Source organism: Equus caballus, chromosome X (genome assembly GCF_041296265.1).
Source record: "Equus caballus isolate H_3958 breed thoroughbred chromosome X, TB-T2T, whole genome shotgun sequence".
Taxonomy (NCBI): domain Eukaryota; kingdom Metazoa; phylum Chordata; class Mammalia; order Perissodactyla; family Equidae; genus Equus; species Equus caballus.
Genome location: NC_091715.1, coordinates 135,669,942 through 135,692,470, shown reverse-complemented (window position 1 = coordinate 135,692,470; position 22,529 = coordinate 135,669,942).

The window sequence follows — 22,529 nt, the reverse complement described above, 5'->3', positions numbered from 1 at the left end:
AAATCTGAAGTCTCAAAGAGTTGCAGCAGTTATAAATGTGCCTCCTTGAATCATTGCCCCAGCTAGACAAACATCAACTTTCCAGCACAGACTAGACAGTTTTACAAATGTGATTTTCTGACTAAGGCATTGGCATGGACTTCCAGGGCTTGTTATAGCAGTGGTAGAGTCCATCAGGCCCAATGGAGTAATGAATGTCACTGGCAGGGAATTGCTGTACCCAGCAGAATGGTAGGAGAGGTAAAACTACTATGCCTAGCCGAAACACAATTGCAAAGTGTTAGCACCCAAAGGACAGATAGACTTCACATCATATCTACCAAGCCTTAGAGATGCCTAGGTAAACTAGAGCACTGGTTCTCCATTCTGGCTGCACATTAGCATCTTCTGGGGAGCTTGTAAAAAGTACTGATGCCTGGGCTCTGCCCCATGCCAATTAAATGAACATTTCTCAGGATGGGCCCAGATATTGTTATTTTAAAATACCAATTCTTAACTTATGTTTAGAGAGTAATTGAAATTGAAACCAAGCCCCCAATGTCATTTCCCACTTGTTACAGTGATACCATTCCTGACAAACGCTACAGAGGACCTGAGTTTTCAAAAGAAAAAAAAAATCTGATGTAAAAAGTCATTATTTCACCTTATAAATATTTCTCTTTTTCTTTCCTTTGGGCTATATCTTGGCTGGTTTCCTCTCTCTTTCTCAGTCCATGAAAAACATCAGCAAGGAACATTTTGTTAGTTTCCATTTAGATTAAATTAACCCTGTTGGATATGTTCAAATGCTTTATTAATTGTTATGAAAATCCACATTTGTAAAGCTTTAAAGCAGGCCTAACACTGGCTGAGCACTTCTTATGAATTCACTGGGGCACTAGACCCTTTGCACGCATTATCTCATTTAATCCTTACAATATCCCAGTTAGATAAGTTTTATTTGTCTGTTTTACAATGAGAAACCTGAAGCAAAGGAAATTTAAGTACCTAGCCCAAGTCCATCCAGCTAAATAATGATAGTATCAGGATCTGAACTCATGAATATCTGGCTCCAAAGCACATGTTCCTTCCACCACTCCCTCTATGCTGCTTTAGACCTGTTCACCAGGAATGACTTACGTTAGCCTCCACTGCCAAGCACAGACTTTTCTTTTCTTAAACGGAGTTATCTCTTCAAAAAGGCAAGTATCAGACTTCAGAACCACTAAGTTTCAGAGTCCTTGAACATCATCTTTCTTCTTATCCTTATCACCCTCATTTATTTCATAGTATAGACTCAGATAAATCTGAAAAGAATGAAGGAAGCAAAGAAGGAAGGAATCTCAGAGTGACCGATGGCTAATAGGGATGAATTATTTCTTCAAAGTGTTTCTACACATCGGAGAAATGGATTCTGATGAAGTGTTTATTAATAATAGCTAACATTTATAAGATGCTTACTAGGTGTGAGGTGATTTGAATAGTTTCCATTTAACTCTCTCAACAACTTTGCAAAAGAATTACTCCTAATATCCTTATTTTGCAATGAGGGCCCTGAGACACAGAATGTTATAGTAACACAGCTTAGAGTCACACAACTAGTGAGGGGCAAGGATAGGGGTCAAACTGGTTTCTGTGTGACTCCAGAACCCATTCTCTAAACCACTCTATAATGCATCTGTTAGAGTATAGAAAGAATTTCTATATTATGCAAATGATACTCCAGGGCTCTGACTAATTCCTCATTCCCTCAGTGAGTGTGAATAAAGTCTGAGTGATGTGAGGTTGTTCATCTAAATCACCATTTCTTAAAATGTTCTGCAAAGAAGTACTTCCAGGAGCTGTTCCATGAGAAATAGATTTCCCCAGTCAATTACATTTGTGACACACTGCATACTAAATCTCCTTCATGGAGATTCATCATGCAAATGTATATATCACAGATTCTGAAAAGATCTTCAGGAATCATGCACGCGTGCCTGCACACGTACATAAGCCATGTGAAATTACTTGATCTCAGTATTTCCAAAAGTTATTTGACAATGGAAGATCCCTCCCCTAGCTATATTATAATCCTACTGAACTAGGGGTCAGTGAATTAACATTGAGAAATGCTGATTTAAGTCATTCAACCATTTAAATGATTCAATTGTAAATTGGACAACTCATAAAGATTACATTGATAGTACCTAAAATGTCTGAAAGTGTTATGTTTGATAAATTTTTCCTGGAGAGAAATATGTTTTGCTTAACTCCCCTCCCCATCACCAACACACACACACACACATATACCACCCTGTAATTCTTCTTGTTACTCCTCTTTTGGCTGACTAAAATATAATGCATATATTATATCCCCTGCCTCTCACCTCTTCCTGTGACTCCCCCAGATGGAGAAGATGTCTGTGGTAGCCATCAAAATGTGACAAACATGTCTCCTGCTCAAGATTGCACAGTTGACAGATGGCCACAGCAGCTGCATTCTAAATCCAACACCACAATTTCACTGAGATCACTTTTCCCATGGGTTTCTCTTAGCCAATGGCTAAGAATTACAGGAATACTGAGGCAGGCTCATTCCTGTAAGTTGTACAACAACTCTGAATTTGAGTTGCTCAACAACTCCTCACTAGCCTCACCAAGACATACTTAGAATATCCCTGTAGTCTGAGATCTTTGTCTATCCAACTATCCTTTCTTCTCTCTTTCCTTCAAAGAGGTTAGACTTGTGTCACAGGCTGATAACTCCTACTGTGTCCTCCACTATTCCCTAATAGGTATTTCCAAAATAAATCCCTCATGTGTCCAACCCCATCTTGACATATGCTTTGCAGAGGACCTGAACTAACACAGTGTCCTTCCTCCTCTTGGTACTTCAATATGTTTTGCATACATCTATATTTTCTCTATTTTCTACTTATAAATTTATGACTTTCACTGAAAAGTATAAATTATATCTTGTTTGTATCAGTATCCCCAAAGTCTAGCAGTATTTGGGATATGAAATGATGGATGGAAGGAATGGCTTTATAAAAGAAAGAAAGAAACTTATGTCAACAAGACGGTGGAATAGGAGGTCCCAGATCTCATCCCCCAACAGAAATATAGATTTAACAACTGTCTATGGTAGAAAATGCCTTTATGAGAGCTCCAGAGATCAGTTGAGAGGTCCCAGAACCCCAGTGGAGCACAAAATACAAGAAAAACCATATTGAAAATGGTAAGGAGAGTTTTGTTTTACCTGCATCTACCCTCCCCTAAGCTGGTATATTTCACTGCAGAAAGACTGTCTCCATCTATGATATCTCCTGCAGGAGAGAGATGGAACAAAGTGAGCTATTGGCATCCCAAACCTTTTGGGACATGCTTGAGAGGCCAGCTTCTGTCTTGTTGCACCCAGTTTGCTGAGGGAATCAACATGACTGGATGTCTGGGGGAAGCTAAAAACAAAGAATAGGGGCAACTGATGTGTTATCACAATAACCAGCCTGAAGACTGCCAGCCAGCCCATCCATGTGCAGACCCCATCAGCCAGCCAGCCCACATTCACCCCCCTGGTCAGTTCCCCTTTTTCCCCCACAGCCAGCACCCCACATATCCCTGCAACCATTCCCCTCCAAACCTCCACAGACAGTGCCACAGGCACCAGCACAGTGACTTCCCTTGTACCTTTGCAGATGTGTGTCTCCCTATGTGTGTGTCCCCACATACGGCATGTGCATGTCCTTGCAGACAGCTTGAGGATCTCAGCAGCCGCCTTAACCATACAGGATTGAGAGAAGGCACACAACTGCTCCTTTGGGAGGGCAGGAGAGTAGTGGAGCTTGCGCCAATTGTCCTGGCATCTGGGTGCACTGCCCCAAAGAAAGGGGCAGGTGATTCTTGGCAGTAAGCATGGCTCTGTGGGGTAGGGAGAAGGCATATAATTCTAAAAGTTCTCCTTCAAGGAGAAGGTAGAGAAGTGGATCTTGCACCCAACACCCTGGTGTTTCAGGGCATTCCTCTCTGGAAAGGAGTGAGTGGCTCTGAGCACTTATCACAGCTCTCTGCAATTGAGAGTAGGCACACAATGCTAAAACTTCCTTCCCAGGGTGGAATGAGAGGATAGGAGTAGACATATCCATAGAAAAGAATTGAGAGATCCCCCAGAATCTCTGGCTGTGATGATTGGTGAAAGGCTTTCTTCCGTAAACCAGTTCACAAACACCTGGAGAGATGACTGCTTCTTCAAATGCACAGACACCAACACAAGGCTACAGGGAAAATAAAAAATCAGGGGAAAATGACCCCACAAATGGAACAAAATAAGGTTGAGTAACAGATAACAAAGGAATGGAGATATCTAAATTACCTGGCAAAGAGTGCAAAATAGTCATCTTAAAGAAGCTCAGTGAGCTACAACCAGATTCATGAAACCCGAACTTTTCCAAATAGAATGAAGGGTCTACACTGAGGCATAATATCATAAATTGCTAAATGTCAAAGACAGAGAAAGAGTTTTGAAAGGAGCAAGAGAAAAGGAACTCATCACATACAAGGGAACCTCTAAAAGACAATCATCAGGCCCGGAGAGACAGGGATGATATATTCAAAATTCTAGGGGTGGATGGGGAAGCTGCCAACCAAGAATATTTTATCCAGCAAAACTGTCCTTTAAAAATGAAGGAGAGAGAAAAATTCCATGTTCGTAATTGGAAGAATTAATATTGTTAACATTTCCATACTACCCAAAGCAATCTACAGATTCAATGCCATCCCTATATAAATCCCAATAGCATTTTGTACAGAAACAGAAAAAAATAATCTTAAAATTCATATAGAACCACAAAAGATTCTGAATAGTGAAAGTAATTTTGAGCAAGAAGAACAATGCTGGAGGCATCACACTTCCTGATTCCAAAATGTATTACAAAGCTACAGTAATCAAAACAGTATTTTACTGGCATAAAAACAGACATATAGACCATTGGAACAGAATAGAGAGCACAGAAATAAACCCATGCATATACAGTCAATTGATCTTCCACAAGAGTGCCAAGAATACACAATGTGAAAAGGATAGTTTCTTCAATAAATTGTGTTGGGAGAGCTGGATATCCACATGCCAAAGAATGAAATTGGATCCTTGTCTTAAACCATACACAAAAATTCACTCAAAAAAGTTTAAAGAGTTAACTATAAGGCAGAAACTATAAAACTCCTAGAAGAAAACACAAGGAAAAAGCTTCTTGACATTGATCTTGGCAATAATTTCTTGGATATATTATCAAAAGCACAGGCAGCAAAAGCAAAAATAAACAAATGACACTACATCAAACTGCATAGCAAACAACTAACAAGACAAAAAGGGAGAAAATGTTTGCAAATCACATGACCAAAAAAGGTTAATATCCAAATTATATAAAGAACGCCTACAACTCAATACCAAAAAACCAAATAAACAAATTAAACATAGGCAAAAGATCTGAATAGACATTTCTCTAAAGAAGACCTAGAAATCACCAACAGATATATGAAAAGATGGTCAATGTCAGTCATCAGGGAAATGCAAATCAAAACCATAATGAGATATCATCTTATGCCTTGTTGCGAAATAAATAAATAAGGTGAGAAGAAACTTTTGGAGGTGATGAGCATGTTTATGACATTGATTATGGTGATGGGTTCATGGTTGTATTCTTATCCTCAAACCCATAAACTTTCATGCATTAAATATGCATGACTTTTTGTATGTCAATCATACCCCAATAAAGTAGTTTGTAATTTAGTAAAAAAGAATGGATAGAAGGAATGAAGGAAGGTACGAAGGAAGCAGGGAAGAAAGAAAGGAAAGAAATAAAGGAAAGAGGGCTCTTTCCACTAACAAAATAAATTACATTGGCAAGTTAACTTTATCTCTTAGGATAAGTTTACCTATCTGTAAAATTGTATCAATAATACCTGTCCTGCTCACCCTACATAGATATTGTGAATATGAAATAAAAGAATTTCCTGCAACTTTTCCATTTACCACACTTGGTGCTTTACATAACTACGCACCAATCATTTATTTAGCAAATATTTGCTGAGCTCCTCCTTTGAGTTGTGCTTTACTAGAAGTGCTAGGAATATAGAACTCTCAAGGAGCTCATAATCAAGTGGGGAATACCAATACAGGCAAAGAAATGTTTAACATGGGATAGTGACTGGGTGAAGCTCAAAGTGCTCTAGGTAAACCTGACTCAACCTGTGCGAGGGTGGGGTAAGGATTGGCCTTATGGAAGATGTGGCACCTGAGCTGACTTTTGAAGAAGCAATAATATTCAGTAAGATAAAATATGCAGTATGAAATCTGTGATATGAGCGCTCCAGCAGAGGGAAAAACAGAACCAAAACAGCAGGGAAGCTAGAGAAAGCACAGCACATTCAAAAGTTTCAAGTAGTTCTATTGAGCTAGGATGTACGAAAGCAGGAGAGGGTGATGGTAAGAGTAATATCTCCATATCACAAATTTCTGCTTAGATTATAAGTGGAAAATGTTTAACAATAACTAGATGGCAAATATTTAGCTGATATTTAGATGAAGTTTACTTTTGTTTGTCAAACCAGCTTGATGATTCCTGAGTAGTAGATGTTTCTATCTAGAGTTTCTAATATTATTCTTTACTTGTAAATGTCTATTTTGATTTCATGCTGGATATAAAAAAAATATTGAACTCAAATAAGATTGGCTGGTGGTAAGAATTCTGGAATTCTGAGGAATAGACACTATCTAGTAAGTGACAAGATAACTTTGAGAGATAGAAGGACAATTGTTCTTTTGTGGTTGGCTTATCCCTTTTCCCAAACCATAAATTGTTTTAACAAAATAATATTACACTCATTGAGGAATGTAGGATAGTAGAGAGGGGAGGTGGATAGGCGATATAGAGAAATGATTGGTCAGCAATAAACAGAATTCATCAAGAAATTAGATTTAAGATAATATACATGGTGATTATTCTGGTTCTACTTTTCCAATTTTTAAAAAATTTGCATGCTCTATTTTCATTATGAGAAATTTAAAAAGCTTGTTATGGGATAATTGGGATTTGTTTGAGGTCTTACTTCACAATGAAATAGCAAGATGTTAAAAAGTACCTGTTTTCAAAGCTCAGAAGTGGCAATGCTACAGACCTCAAAATGGCTGGAAGTGAACAGCTTGAACACAGCCAGCAGAGCAGGCTCCGTCTAACAAGGATGTCAAGTTCCCATAGGGTAAAGAGCACAACAATACAACTTTGCATTTTAAAAAGTGATTCTTCTGTTTCATTTCTGTGTCTTCTATTTTTTTTTTTTTTTTGAGGAAGATTAGCTCTGAGGTAACATCTGCCACCAATCCTCCTCTTTTTGCTGAGGAAGACTGGCCCTGAGCTAACATCCGCGCACATCTTCCCCTACATTATATGTGGGACGACTGCCACAGCATGGCTTGACAAGGAGTGCGTAGGTCTGCGCTCAGGATCTGAACTGATGAACCCTGGGCCACCGAAGTGGAACATGTGAACTTAACCGCTGCACCACCGGGCTGATCTCTCCTTTCCATGTCCTCTAAATTTTTATTTTCAAATTCTGCTCGAAAGTTAGATCCCGTAATTTTATCTTTTGTTGAAAGCATAAAATAACACATATCCTAACAAAATGTGGATATCTATTATTGATATTTATACCTAACGTGTATTTATGGAGAATGAATAACTGAAGTGATAGTTCTAGCTTTAACAAGCTTACATTCTTTCTCATCTTTGAAACCACCTCAAAACATGGAGGCATCTTTATCTCTAGTAAAATACGGGAATAGTTGTATATGTATAGCTCGATACTTCAAAATATATAAAGAAGAGCTGCCAAGCACAGCACAATTTAGACTAGGATGAAGGAAGATGCCAAGAAAGAACACATACTTGCTGCTGCTCTTACTGGGCAAAGCCAGCTGACTATTATCTTTTCTAAAGTAGGTAGCCCACCCCAAAGGTCAAAAATTCTCAAGGACCTCTTTCTAATGGTAAAGGTATACAACTAATAATATCTATCTAATGGTAGATATAGAAAGTAAACAAAGGTGATCGAATATCCATATAGTTGGTATTTCTGATGAAGAGGACAGAGAATGAAAATTTTTCAGAGTTGTAACTCAGGAACGTTTTTCTAACTAATAGCATATTCAAGTCTATAGGTCAAATGGCTTACCACAGTGCAGCGAGATTGTTACATAACAGTCTTAACCACCTTATAGGTAAATAATAAAAAGGATAATGGTGCCAAGTGTTTGTTAGGGTGTGAGGAAAGGATACTCTCATTCTCTACTGCTGGAAATATAAATTCACAATATTTCTGGAGGGCCATTAGAAATTACATATCAAAAATATCTTAAAATTAGTTAGCTTTTGACTGTTAATATAATTTCTTGGAATTGATGCTAATTACTTAATAGAATATTCATGATAAGATATAGTTACAAATCTGTTCACCATGACATCATCCTTAATAATAAGAAATTGAAAATAAAAGTCTAGGGGCCAGGCCGGTGGCAAAGCAGTTAAGTTTGCACGTTCCGCTTCTCGGTGGCCCAGGGTTCTCCGGTTCGGATCCGGGGTGCAGACATGGCACCCCTTGGCACACCATGCTGTGATAGGCGTCCCACATATAAAGTAGAGGAAGATGGGCATGATGTTAGCTCAGGGCGAGGCTTCCTCAGCAAAAATCAGGAGGACTGGCAGTAGTTAGCTCAGGGCTAATCTGCCTCAAAAAAAAAAAAAAAGAAAAGAAAAATCTAAGTCCAATAATGTGGGCTAGAGGATTGCTTTAATGTATATATGAATATATATATGGAATGCATTTATATGAAAAATATTTGAAATATTGGGATGTTTGTATATAATTATTTTAATAAGTGGTTATCTTTCAGTGTTGGCATTTGGTAAAATTTGTGTTTTAGTTTTCTTTCTTTTTGATTATCTTTATTTCCTTATTTTCCTACAATGTGTACATATTGAAAAGGAGAGGGGCCTTTCAGAGTGGGGACTGTATTCAACTAGGCCTAAAACCAAACCCTAGGGCATGAGCAGTTTGAATCCCAAATGTAGAAGCCGAAAAGGACTTTAGGGGAATGCTAAGCAAGTTACTTTGCTAAGGTGGAGGGTTTAGAGTTAGAGGAAAGGGCAGATCTTGAACCTGATACTCAAATTCCTTCTGTAAGTTTTACTCTTTGTCTAGCATAGCTCCAATGTTTAGCACTGTGACCCTCAGTACTGAACTGCTAGATTCATCTCCATTGTAAGGCAGTTAAGTATTGCATATTTTTCAATCAACCTCAATACATATATCTATCTATCACCTATCTCACTTCTGTAGATGAAAACACCATAGTATTGGACATTTCAAGATGGATTTGGGGCCTGCCCCATGGCAGAGTGATTAAGTCTGCGTGCTCTGCTGCAGCAGCCCAGGGTTTTGCTGGTTCGGATCTTGGGAGCCGACACAGCACTGCTCGTCAGGCCACGTTGAGGCGGCATCCCACAGGACGTGCAACTAAGATATACAACTATGTACCAGGGGGATTTGGGGAGATAAAGCAGGAAAAAAAAAGATTGATTATGTCTGTATACACTTAAATATACACATACATATATAATTAAGTTAACTAAATGCGTGGCGTTCTAGCAAGATTATCTAAACCTACAAACTGTTGTATCTTTTTCTTTTTTTTTGCTGAGGAAGATTCACCTTGAGCTAACATTGGTGCCAATCTTCCTCTATTTTTTGAGCGAGTTGCCACCACAGCATGGCTGCTAACAAGTGGTGTAGATCCACACCTGGGAACTAGACCCAAGCCGCTGAAGCAGAGCATGCTGAACTTAACCACTAGGCCATGGGGCTGGCCCAAATAGTTGTATCTTTTAACCATGGTCGTGTTTGATTCCTCAAGTATAATTTGAGAACATATGACTTCTGAAAATGACCATGAGAAAAGTAGTGTCACTGAAGTAAATCATTGCTACCATAGGTCTAAAAATACTTACCTCAGTCAATCTAGAAGCTTCAGATCATGCATAAACTTGCCTGTGTATTATTTTCCTTATTCTGGAATTGTTTCAGAGGGTAAACTCATTTATTTATTTCATTTTCATACAACGCCTTGAACACAGTGATAATGGATAATTTTTATTGGATGAATGAATTAATGAATTTTCCTTCTGGCTTTGGTGTTTAACAGAGCAAGAGCTTTGAAATCTGATATAGCTGATTTTGAATTCAGGCTCTCTTGCTTGAGAAATTAGTTGACTTCTCTGAGGCTCTCAGGCATCCTCTCTAAAATGGAGGTTCTAGCTTTCTCAAGTGGTCAGTTTGAGGATTAAGTGAGATCATGAAATTTGGAAGAACATCAATGGTGATAAGAGCATTCCTTGATTTGCAGCATTGCAGCTTCCCTGGTCAATCAATACAAGGCTTTTTGCAGCTCTTTGTGCCCCTGGTGCATTTGAATACTATTTGCCAGATCTCATGGGACCTAATCACTAGGTATAAACTGACTAACACAGCTCTGGGGGGGAGGGACCTTTGAATATTGGAGGCTCAGCCAAAAGTGTCCTAACTATCGTGCTAACATCGTTCCATGCAGTTTGACCTATTCCACATGAGACTGTCTCAGTTATTTCTGCTGATTTGTAAAGGTAGAAAAAAAATCTCTACCTACTTATATTTCAGAATATCTGAGATGAAATGTAGAGAAAACTAAATATATTGTCCATGTGTTCAAAAGAAGATACAGGGTCACACAGTGTTTTCCGAGTGTATTCCCTATAACCTCTAGGTTCTACTGAGTCGTGCCAGGTCTGCTGGGGATAAGGCAAAGCAGAAGGCTCACAGGATATCTGAGCCCTATCCTCACTTCAATCAAAACAGATCCATTTTTATCTAGTTATTTTGGAGGATTCTATGAAAGATTATGTTTGAATAAAATATTCTACTACTAAAATAAAGTCAGAAGCAACATATATGGTGACAAAAACAGTGTGATCAGCGTCAGGAAATAGTGAGGATGATGCTAAGTAATGTCTATATGGCGCATTATGGGTTACTAGAAATATTCACACAGAGTACTTCATATAATCCTTACAAATAGACATTATGAAGTAAGTGCCTTATTACCCTCATTTTGCAAATGATGAAAGCTGAGATTCAGAGAGTTTAAAAGACTTGCTCAAGTCACACAGCTAGTTAGATGTAGGAATGAGATTAAAAGCTACAGATTAAAGCAGAAGGAACTGGCTTTATGACTTGGCTTTGTTAATTACTGGCTGAGTGGCATTAAGTAAATCTTACCCTCTTTTTGGTACTTAGTTTCCTCATCTGTAAAAGGTTCAGTCTAGAGGGTCTGTACTTTAATCCAGGTTATACATTGGAGTTCCAAATGTATTCCGTTTGAAGAAAAATATTCAATAATTTAAAAAAACCAAAAGTACTACCCTATATTATATAACATTGGGCATCTCCTGCCGATTTGATTGCATTTAATTATGGTAAAAGTGTCCATACTGTGTGCAATTCTAGACCGTTTTAACCATCATGTGCTGCTATTTTGTAGATATAAGACTTTCTGTAAAATTCTCTGCAAAATGCAACATCTCCTGCAAGCACACATACATTGATGCACAAACATACAGGCATATCCATCCCAGATGAAAATGCCAGTTGTAGAGCTTTCTTAGTCAGCTTTGGTTGCCATAAATAAATACCATAGACTGGATGTCTTAAACAACAGTGATTTATTTCTCACAATTCTGGACACTGGGAATTCCAAGATCAGGGTGCCAACAGATTTGACTCCTATCAAGGGCCCTTTTCCTGGTTTGCAGACTGCCACCTTCTCACCATGTCCTTAAATGGCAGAGAGAGGGAAGGTGAGGTGTGGTCTCTCTTTTTTTCCCTATAAGAACGCTAATCCCATCATGAGGACTCCACCCTCATGACCTCATCTAAAACTATTACCTCCCCAAAGTCCCACCTCTAAGTATCTTCAAATTAGGAGTTAGAACTTCAACATATGAATTTTGGGAGGATGCAAACATTAAGTACCTAACAATAGCTGAACTTAGTGGGTAGATAACATGAGAAAGGACCAAGATGTCTGCTAGTTGACATTGAAAAGCTGCTAGGATTGTACTTGTGCAACTTGACATAATAGCGAAATCATAGCGAAAAAACAAAAGCAGAAGTTTAGTTGTGAGGTGCCCCAGGTATGCAGAAGTACAGATTAAAGATTGAAAGATTCTGACATTGGAGATAATGGATTCGAAAGAGCCATTGTGAGCACTCATGTTGATGATAATGGAAGCCTCATCGATGTCTATTGAAGTTGTAGTCTCATGTTGGAGAACATCATAATGAAGGTACTGAAAAAGCAGATCTTTAATGTCTTTATACTTTTGATCTTGCTGTCTCTCTTTGTCTCCACACAATACCATTTACAATTTTGAATGAGCTAAACAACTAGCCAACAAAATATAATGTTAACACTATGAAATGCTGTGCTTAAAATGTAAGAGGTGCGTCAAAGAACTTTCCTCTCGCCTCTCTTTCTTACAGCATCTGTTTACATTCTTAAAGCTTTTAAACCTTTCTTTTTAGTGCATCTTTTGCCATACTAGCCCAAGATGACACATTACATCTTGATACCAGCTCCCTGTCTTTCAGAATGTTCTTAGAATTTCTCCAACAGCTTCCTTTTCCTTTGGATAATTAGCTCTAACTAAATGATATTTGTTGACAAAAGGAGATGATTTGGAACTTACAGTTGTATTAGTTAGGGTGCAGTAAGAAAAGGAGAAGGTGTTGGGGCATTTGACAAGTTCTCTTCTGATATAGTTCACTGTGCAAATGACTCACACCTCAATTCATCATTTCCAAAAACACATATCACTATGTGTAAGACATCGTGCTAGGTCCTGGGAAGAAAGAGAGAAAAAAAGAGACAGGCACTGGAATAAAACCTGCCTGAAAGCCCTGGGTCTAATGCAGCTCTATATACATATGGGATGCTTAAAAAATATCTGTTGAAGTGTATTGAGTTAAGGTAACTATTGTAGAAAGATCATTGGCTTGTAGATAAGGTAGGAAACATGGATCTCAGTTTCTCCATCTATAAAATGATGAAGTAGAACTAGATTTTCCTTAATGTTTATTGGTAAGGGAAATGAAGTCATGAAGGAGGTAAATTTGTGCTTTTGTCTTAATTATAAAACAAAAACAGATTATCTCTTTCATCTCCAACAACATTCAAAGTTGAAGGGAGTAAGGTAGGCATGATGTCTTATCCCCTATGATCTTGCTTCCTCTGATTCTTTACTAAATTTTAAGAATGTGGTGTTAAAAAATTAAAAATAGAAATACCACATGATCCAGCTATTCTACAACTGAGGATTTATCCAAAGAATATGAAATAAATGATTAAAAAAGATAGTTGCACCACAATGTTCATCACAGCATTATGCACAGTAGCGAAGACTTAGAGGCAACCCAAGTGCCCATCAACAGATGAATGGATAAAGAAGTTATGGTATATATATAGAATGGAATACTACTCGGCCATAAAAAAGACAAAATTGTGCCATTTGTAACAACACGGATGGACCTTGAGAGTATCATGCTAAGTGAAATAAGTCAGACAGAGGAAGACAAATTCCATACTATTTCACTCATATGTGGAAGATAAACTAACAACCACATAGAGAGGGAGAACAGGTTAGTGGTTACCAGAGGAGAAGGGGGTGAGAGGAAGGCAAAAGGGATAAAAGGACACATATGTATGGTGACGGATAAAAACTGGACTGTTGGTGGTGACCACGATGGAGTCTATACAGAAACTGAAATATGGTGGTGTACACTTGAAATTTACACAATATTGTAAGCCAATATGTCCTCCATAAAATAATTTTTTTAAAAAAAGAATGCTGCGATGACCATTGGCAAAACAGTTGTCGGTCTCATGAACTGAAAGAGAAGGCAGATTAAGGAATTAAGAAAGTTATAAAACCAACATGTCCTGTCTTAGAATCTATAGAATACACTGAAGTCCATATGCTTGCATGATTCTAGTTTAATCACAGCACAGTAATCTGAGGTTAAGGAAAACTCTTTTAGTCATGAGCTCAAATCTAGTTCAAATCTTTAGAGCAAGGCACACCTATTAAAAATTAGGAGAGAAGCAATCTAATAGGAAAAAATTACACTAAAATACCAATGACTGATAGAGTTCTGTATGTTTTCTAAACTAAAAATACACATGTTAAGTAAATATCCAACTTGTAGAATTTCACATAGTTTAATTAATGGAGGTAAGGAATTTCAAGTTGTTCAAAAGTTTTCTTGATGGATTGATAACACATGTGTAGTTCATCATAGGACCATGTTCCTTTAGGTATTCATCCTGTCACAACTTCTGAACCCAAAGACTGAGCTCAATGCATGCTTCCTCTAGGGAACTTTTCTGACTGCTCCAAGCAAAGAAAGTTACTTCTATTGTACTCATTTTGGACCTTGGTTATATCTGTATTAGAGCATTCAACACATCCTGGTGAAGGTCTCAGGTATTTCTGGATTTGAATAGAATACTTAATACATGGTGGGTGCTAACTAGATAAATGAAGAATTTGATTAGTACTATAACTACTTATAAGTGTTCTACTGGCCCATCTGGCCTTAGGGCTAGAGGAAAGAAGATCGATCTATGAAAAAATGAGCCATCAGGAAGTATCATGGTCAGGAAAATAGCAGAATCAGGGTTGGTAGGGGGTGCACAAATTCTAATCTCTCCCTCTTACAGGATCAGGCACATGGCTAGAAACCTAGCGACTTGTAACGGGCTTTAAGCAGTCTTCCTTTGGGTAGATTGTGTTGGACTATCAACTTCTAGTTTTCTAAGGCTAGATTTATGCAAAGCAATCAGCCTTTCTATTAGAACTCATTTATCAGTTAATTTATTCTATGACTAATTTTGACTTGTTAATTAAAATATAATTTGGACAAATGTAATGTCAAATGGATGAAACAAGATTTTGCAAACCTGTAGCACAAAAGCCACTACCCACTCAACTTGCTAACAACATTCGTAAGTATAATAGTTTACTTTTATTGAGTGCTTATGTAATAGCTATCTGTAGTTAAAACCCTGACATCCATTCTTCATTTGTTCTAGAGAAGCTTATTTCATCATGGGCTGCTGAGTTGAGCATTTGATGTGAGCATGTGAGGCCTGGAACTGCTGGAACTATTTTGCTACCATGAAGGAAGCCAGTCTGGGGAATAATCTGGCCTAGGCAGGAGAGTGGAGCCGAGATAATCATAGAGAAATAGAGCCGCTGATGACATCATGAACCTGTGGTACAAACTTTGACTGAAGTATATCCAACCTCCAGACCTTTCAGTTAATGAGCCAGTCAGTTTTCTTTATTCTTGAAGAATATTTGATTTGGGTTTTGTAATACTTTCTACAGAAGGGCCTCTTATTCATACAGTTCACTCTGTGCCAGACCTTATGCTGAGCTCTTCAGATAGGTTACCTCATTTAATCCTCACCAAAAACTCTATAAAGGAGGCATGACAAGTGTTAGGGCAGTCATTCCTGCTGAGCCCACATAGACTGTCAGAATCTTCATGAATGTAGAGCCCCAGGTAGCTGTTCCCAATCAACACGAGGGGACACGGACAATGGAAGTGATCGCTTTCTCTACTGTAAACCATGCTACCTGGAAGCTGTGGGTCTAATGCAGCACTCTATACACATAGGGTGCTTAATAAATATCTTCTGAAGGGTATTGAGTTGGGATAATTAATGTAGAAAAGTCACCAGAGCAGCGCTTTCAATGGCTTCCTCTTTCCAGCGCCTGAGGCCCCAGGAGCCCAATGAAAATTACTGCAGTATCTTCTTGTAGGCGTGAGGATTTACCCCTGCTCTGTCTCTGATCATCTCCTTCAAGCTTTTGCTCTCCTGGGTACTGCTCAGTATCTATTTTTGCCCCACTACTCTTCCTCTCTATCTGGCCCCTTTAAGTTGATTATTCATTTAGCCTGTCTATCCACAATTAGATACAGCCTCTATTTGCTCTTATTTCCCGTCCCTGAACTAAACCATCCGTAATAATTAACAAATGAGCATCTTAGTAAATTCCTTATTCAGCCCTATTGTCAGCTTTGTATCAGGAGAAGTATCCTGTACTAGTGGGAAATGAGGTAGTGAACTTCCCCAGGAAGACATTTTTACAACATGCCAAATACGGGATTTGTCATACCTCTTTATTGCCATAAAGATGAAAATCATGCTTTATGCTTTAGTATTCCCTTTTTTTGTCCATACCTAAACCCAGCTGAGTTTTCAATGACATAATCTGCTCAGAGAAGTTCACGATGCACCTCTCTGGAAGAATAAAATGCACATTCGAGATTCCTGGGAGTTACATTAAGGTTTGAAACAGTCACAGCTGATATAGTAGCAATTGTTTCTTATCACAAGCTGGAATTAGAATAGCATTCTATATGGTAAAAGATATTACACTTTTGATTGTTGTTATCTATGGCAATGTGTGAGCATCCAAGTGAGTGTTTCCTATTATAACCAACTTATTGACAATGAGTCTGACAGAAAAAAGAGATCAAAGAACATGGAAAGGACTTAAATGTAACTCTAAATTAAAAAACAAGATTATTCCTGTTCTATTGTGGAATATGAAACCTGGTGCCAATGCTTTTGCATTTCTGATTGTTATTTAGTATGGAATAGAACCTGGCAGAGGCAGTTTCCAATTGCTTGTTGAAATGAAATGGTACATTATTGTAGAAGAAAGCTACCACCTGTGCTGCCTTCCAGTAGGTGTAATTATCTCTAAATGATCCATGGCAGGGTTAAGCAATATTTGTATTTTATACCAACCAAATAGCTCTTCCTTGTCATACAAATTTTGACAAATAATAAAAAAGAAAGAAAATCTATTCTTCCTCAACATAACGTTAAGAAACTTTGAATTAGATTTAATTTCCTGGATATGTCTCTGTGACAGTGTCTATATGCTATTTATGACAGTAGATGTAGAAACTTTTCTGGCAACAATATCTGGGAAAACCAATGATCATGATTCATATAACACCGTTACTGCTGCTACTATTACTACTAACTATACTTGTCATACTTGCAAGCTTCCCTAAATTTGATCATCCTTTCTGTGTTTGGAAAACCCAATATCATGAGGCAGAGCTTGCTTCTCTTTTGCTATTTTAATCTGCATCAAAATTTAAGAGCGTCTGGTCTGGGGTGAGCCCTAGGATTCCAGATAGTGAAACAAAGAAGCAAACAAAAGTCCCCAGCTGCATGGAGAAGCTTGAGGCTAGCCCAAGGTTTCTCTGCACATGACCTTCCGTCTGATATCCTCATTCTGTTGTCTGTCTATAACACAGATCTTAAAGTAGTTTCACTTCTTGAAGAATTTTATCTGCTAAACCCTCCAGGAAATTTAGTATTATTGTTCGAGTTGCCCCGACAATATCAACACACATTATTTTAAACCTATTATAGACTACCTTCTAGAGTTTATTTGAACCTTGGTAATGCTTTGTTTTCTTACAATACCATAATTATAATTTTTTACTTTTTAATTAAAAACAAATCCATCAGTACAAGAGTGACTAGATGCCACTTCTATTGACTCCAAAGAGGCTCACCTAACACCAAAACTCTCTTCCCTCTCCAGAAACCAACACATGTCCCTGGAATTCATGAGGAGGCCTTCTGGTTTGGTAGACAGCACCACGATGCAAAGCTAAATCCTAGAAACAAATATGAGTTTCAGGTGGTTATCTTCAGGTTAGGCCTGAAGTATGCACTAGGACAGTATCAGGAAGAATACTTTGAATTCTTTGTGCCAAATATATACACAAAAATGGACTTGTGGTTATTATCATTATTATTATTACTATTATTATTATTAATCACCCTCTCTGTACATTTTCTTTATCCTCTTTTCTGATAAGAGTTAAATTTGTCTTTGAGGTACTCATCCTCTACTACCTGAGGTCCTAGTAGGTTTGTCAGTTACATTGATCCGCATACATCCCACAAACTCCCCTCCCTACCACAACACACGACCCAGGCTGAATCAATCATTATTCTCCATCCTCAGGTACAATCTTGGTCCAGGAGTGGATAATGGACCCACGGAGAGCTAATCAGTGTTTACCCCAAGAAACAGAAATTGGAAGAAAGAAATCTTTTGTGAGATTAACTAAGGAGAATGAGTCTAGAGATATCTGTAGCCAAAGTATCCATCACATGCAGAGCACTTCTATGCAGAATGCAGCCAAGCAAAACAAAGAGATGGTAAGAGAGAAGGATTTGAGCCTCTAGACTCAGCATCACAATTTGTGTACTTCTCAGTTTATTAGCCTAATAAATCCTCATTTTTGTTTAAGCTAGTTCATTTTGAGTTGGATTTCTATCGCTTGTACCAGAAAGATCCTGACTAATTCAATGACTTTCTAAGAAGATTGGGCAATAACAATGGATTTTATTTTGTGTTTTGAGTGAAATTAGCATACTTTCTGGATATATCTATTTGAATCAGTGTACAAGATGAAGACAAGCAAAGTTGAAAATAGCCAATGCCACGCGTGAGATAGGACAGTTTCTTCCAAAACGGCTGGTAGAGTCTTCCCAATAATAGTGCTTCATTTGGGAAGGTATAAAAATAACTGATTCAAGTTATTTGGGAAGTATTAGTTTTAGACATGTTAAATCTCTATGTTTTAAGTCAAAAATTGTCAAATATTATTAATCTCATTTGATTCAACCTAATATAATTGTCAGATAATTATAAAGAAGATGTTTAACTTGGGTTAAGCTGAAGTCATCACCCTGAGTGTGCTAGGCCACAATTTTTGCTCATTATGAAGCTTTCATTGAAGTCTGGTACATAATCTTGGAAGCCCTGAAACCCAAGGTTGACTGTATAGCTAGAAGATTGGCTTCATCTTTATGTTCATATCCAATTTACCTTAGAACAAAATCTATACATTATTGTGAACCTAATGATTTGGACAAATACAGAAAATTTTGAAAGATTTGACCAGCACTCTCAGCCTAGGTCTTAGCATTTAACCTCTCCAAGTACTAGAACCCTGGAATAGTATTCTTATTCCATTCATTAATTCAACAAATATTTATTAACCAAATGCAATGCACTAGACTCTGTTCAGTTGTATTGGATTTATATCAATCAACCAAACAAACAAAATCTGTCCCTTCCTTGAACTTCTGGTTCTGGTGGGTAGAAAGAGATAATAGCTAAAAACTAAATTATATAGTATAAGTTCAGAAGCACTATGGGCAATAAAAACATAGAAACATGGGTAGAGAATGTAGAGCAGTTTATGATTTTATGTTGGGTGAATGGTAGGATGGTCTGGGAGAATTTCACTGAGAGCATGCCATTTAGGCAAAGAATGGATGGGAGTAAAGGAGCGAGCCATGTAGATATCTGAGAGAAGAGTGTTGTGACAGAGGGAACAGCAAGTTCAAAGTCCCTGAGGTACCTGTATGACTAGTATTTTCAAAGAACAGGAAAGAGAGCAGCATGGCTGGAGCAAGGTGAGAAAGGAAAACAGGAGGGAAGAACGGAGGTCAGAGAGTTCACAGGAGGCCATATCTGTGGCTTGTAGCCATTACAAGGATTGAGTGTTCACTTTGAGTGAGATGGGAGCCTTCAGGGCATCCTGAGCAGAGGAGTGGCTTGATCTGACTTATGTTTTGACAGAATCACTCTGACTAATGTGTTGAGAACAGCCTTAAAGGGAACAAGGTTGGAAGCAATTATGTGGCTGTAGCTGTAATTCAGGTTAGAGATGATGGTGACTTGGACTAGGATGGTAACAGTGGAGGTGGTGAGAACTGACGGGGTTCTGAATATGGAGCCATGCACCAATGGTCCAGATTAGTCTATATCTGACCAGTTCTTCCCTAATACTCAGTTGGGAAAACTGTCCTATCTGTGAGATCTGTCCAAGTGACATTCTCACCATGCAAAGAAAACAAACAGAACAAAAAACTCTAATAATCTTGCCTTTTAATAATTTTCCTCCAATTTTCTGCTAAGGACATTGCTTTTCTAGCTGTCATCATTAAATATCAATTCCTGAGGCCTATACTGCATCATCAGAAAGACTAGGAAACAATTTACTACAGACTGGTCAAATATACTTGATCCTTTATGAAAAAAATCTTTCTGGCATCACCCTATGAATTCTCACTAAATGCAAAGTCAGTTCATTATGTTCCATTTTTAAAGACAAATGAAGACATTCGAGATTTTTCCAAATAGCTTTTTTGGATTTAACAGGTGTAAGGGGCTGGGTCAGAATGATGAAGTGCCGAGTTAAGGGCTAAAGGGGGATATTCAAGGGAATTTTCTTCTGAACTAGGCCTGTTGACTTGGTTCTAGTTGAACTATTTTATGTAGTGTGCTAATATGTTTTCAGAATCTTACACTCTACTTAAAACCACATTGTATTCAAAAGGATTTTCTCTGTACAATACAACCTCCAGGGTTTGTGTTTGCCTGCTAATAAACTGGCGCCCAAGGTGTATATGTATTGGCAGACCAACCCATACCCTGGGGTGTGTTATTGCTTGCGTAATTAGCCATCAATTATCACCCGTTCCATTTGCAGCTGTTCCATTTGCAGATCTTTGGAATTTTGAGCTTACCCAATTAGCATGTTCTGAACTTTCTCCCACTTGTGAGAAAGTGGGATAATAGCACCTTCCTTGAGGAACCTCTCTCTAAGCAGGGTCTCCACAACAACCACCTGAAAAGGAAATATTCAGTCAACCACTTTAGAGACATTATGAAAATATTAGTAAGTCAAAAACAGCAAAGATATTTATTTGCAGTCAAAGTTTTTTTAGCGTTTGAAAGGGCTCTTGAGATCATTTCACTTTACTGATGAAGAAAATAAACTCTGAAAAGTGAAAGTGACTTTTCAAATGTCACCCACCATGTTAGTGGCAGAGCCAGTGCCAGAGCCCAAGTATTCCTTACTTAGATCTGTTTGTTCTCTGGCATGTGGTTAAAATTCACCTTTTACTTTGAGACTGAATCCAAGATTATTTTGGATATGTAGAGTTACGGGATTAAATGGCATGTTTCAAAGTATTTCTTTCCCATTTCAACTACACTGATTGCTGATTATACTAAGCTTAGAATAAATGTTCTCTCACATGAATGTTTCTGTGTTGTCTCTAGTTGTTTTGAAAACTTTGGGAGGCATATCTCTGTGACAATATTGCAGTTCATAACACAGGGCCTCTCCTGGGCCTTCTAACCCAAGGTGGACTTCCATATCGTTCACTTTCATCTGTGACTGGATGCAGTTTATAAAGATTGGTTGTATATGAGGCTCCTAACTCTAGTTTGTCAAATACAGTCATTCGCCACATAATGACAAATTTAGTCAACAACGGACCACATATATGACGGCGGTCCCATAAGATTCGTACCATATAGCCTAGGCATGTAGTAGGCTGTACCATCTAAGTTTGTGTAAGCACACTATGATGTTTTCACAATGACAAAATTGCCTAAGGATGAGTTTCTCAAAATGCATCCCTATCATTAATTGACACATGACTGTAAAAATTTTTCAAGTTGCATCTGTAGATAAAGCGACCTTGATTGCCTGAAAGCCACAAGTGTTAACATAATTTTAGTGTAAATTATACTGGAAGAAAAAGTTAAGGATAAATTATGCTTCTGACCTTTGTATTTTACTGCTTATAAAAATGAGGCTTCTGGATCTTTAAATTATAGATTTTGGTCCCCATTCAACTGTATGAGTCCTTAATAGCTGACCTATTTTGGCTTTTTCATAGACATAATTTGAAATATTCCAGCCTCCAAAGGGTAAATCTCTATTCAACATGCTTGGGAAAAAGCTATGATTGGTGGCATGGTTAATACATTTACCTGTATGAACTTCAGTTATAGCTATTACATTTAGTTCCAGTGAGTACATTCTATGAGAATTTTTCCATTTACAAAACTTTCATCTCACAGCAGAGTATGCATGAAGATTCATTCAATGGGGCTTAATTTGGTAGTTAAAGTCTTAGTAATTTGATGGTTAAAGTGATGATATAATGACTAGAAAATTATACTAAAGAGTCAAGAAACCATCCTTCTGTGAGATCTGCCACTTATGAGTTGGTTTCCTGAATCAGTGAGGAGTACTGTTGAGAACATGAGATTTAGAGTGAGACTAACCTGTCACTCAGAGTGTGACCTTGTAACAGCTACTTAATCCTTTCAAGCCTTAGTGTATTCATCTATAAAATGGGAAATTGTGTCTATTTTTCAAAGTTTACTGTGAGGCTTACATGATTTATGTAAATATCTCAGCCCTTAGAAAGTATTATTACTAGAATCAGGAGCCAGGAAAGGATGCACAGGACTGGATTCTGAGGGTGCTGGATGAAAGGAGTGGAACTTAAA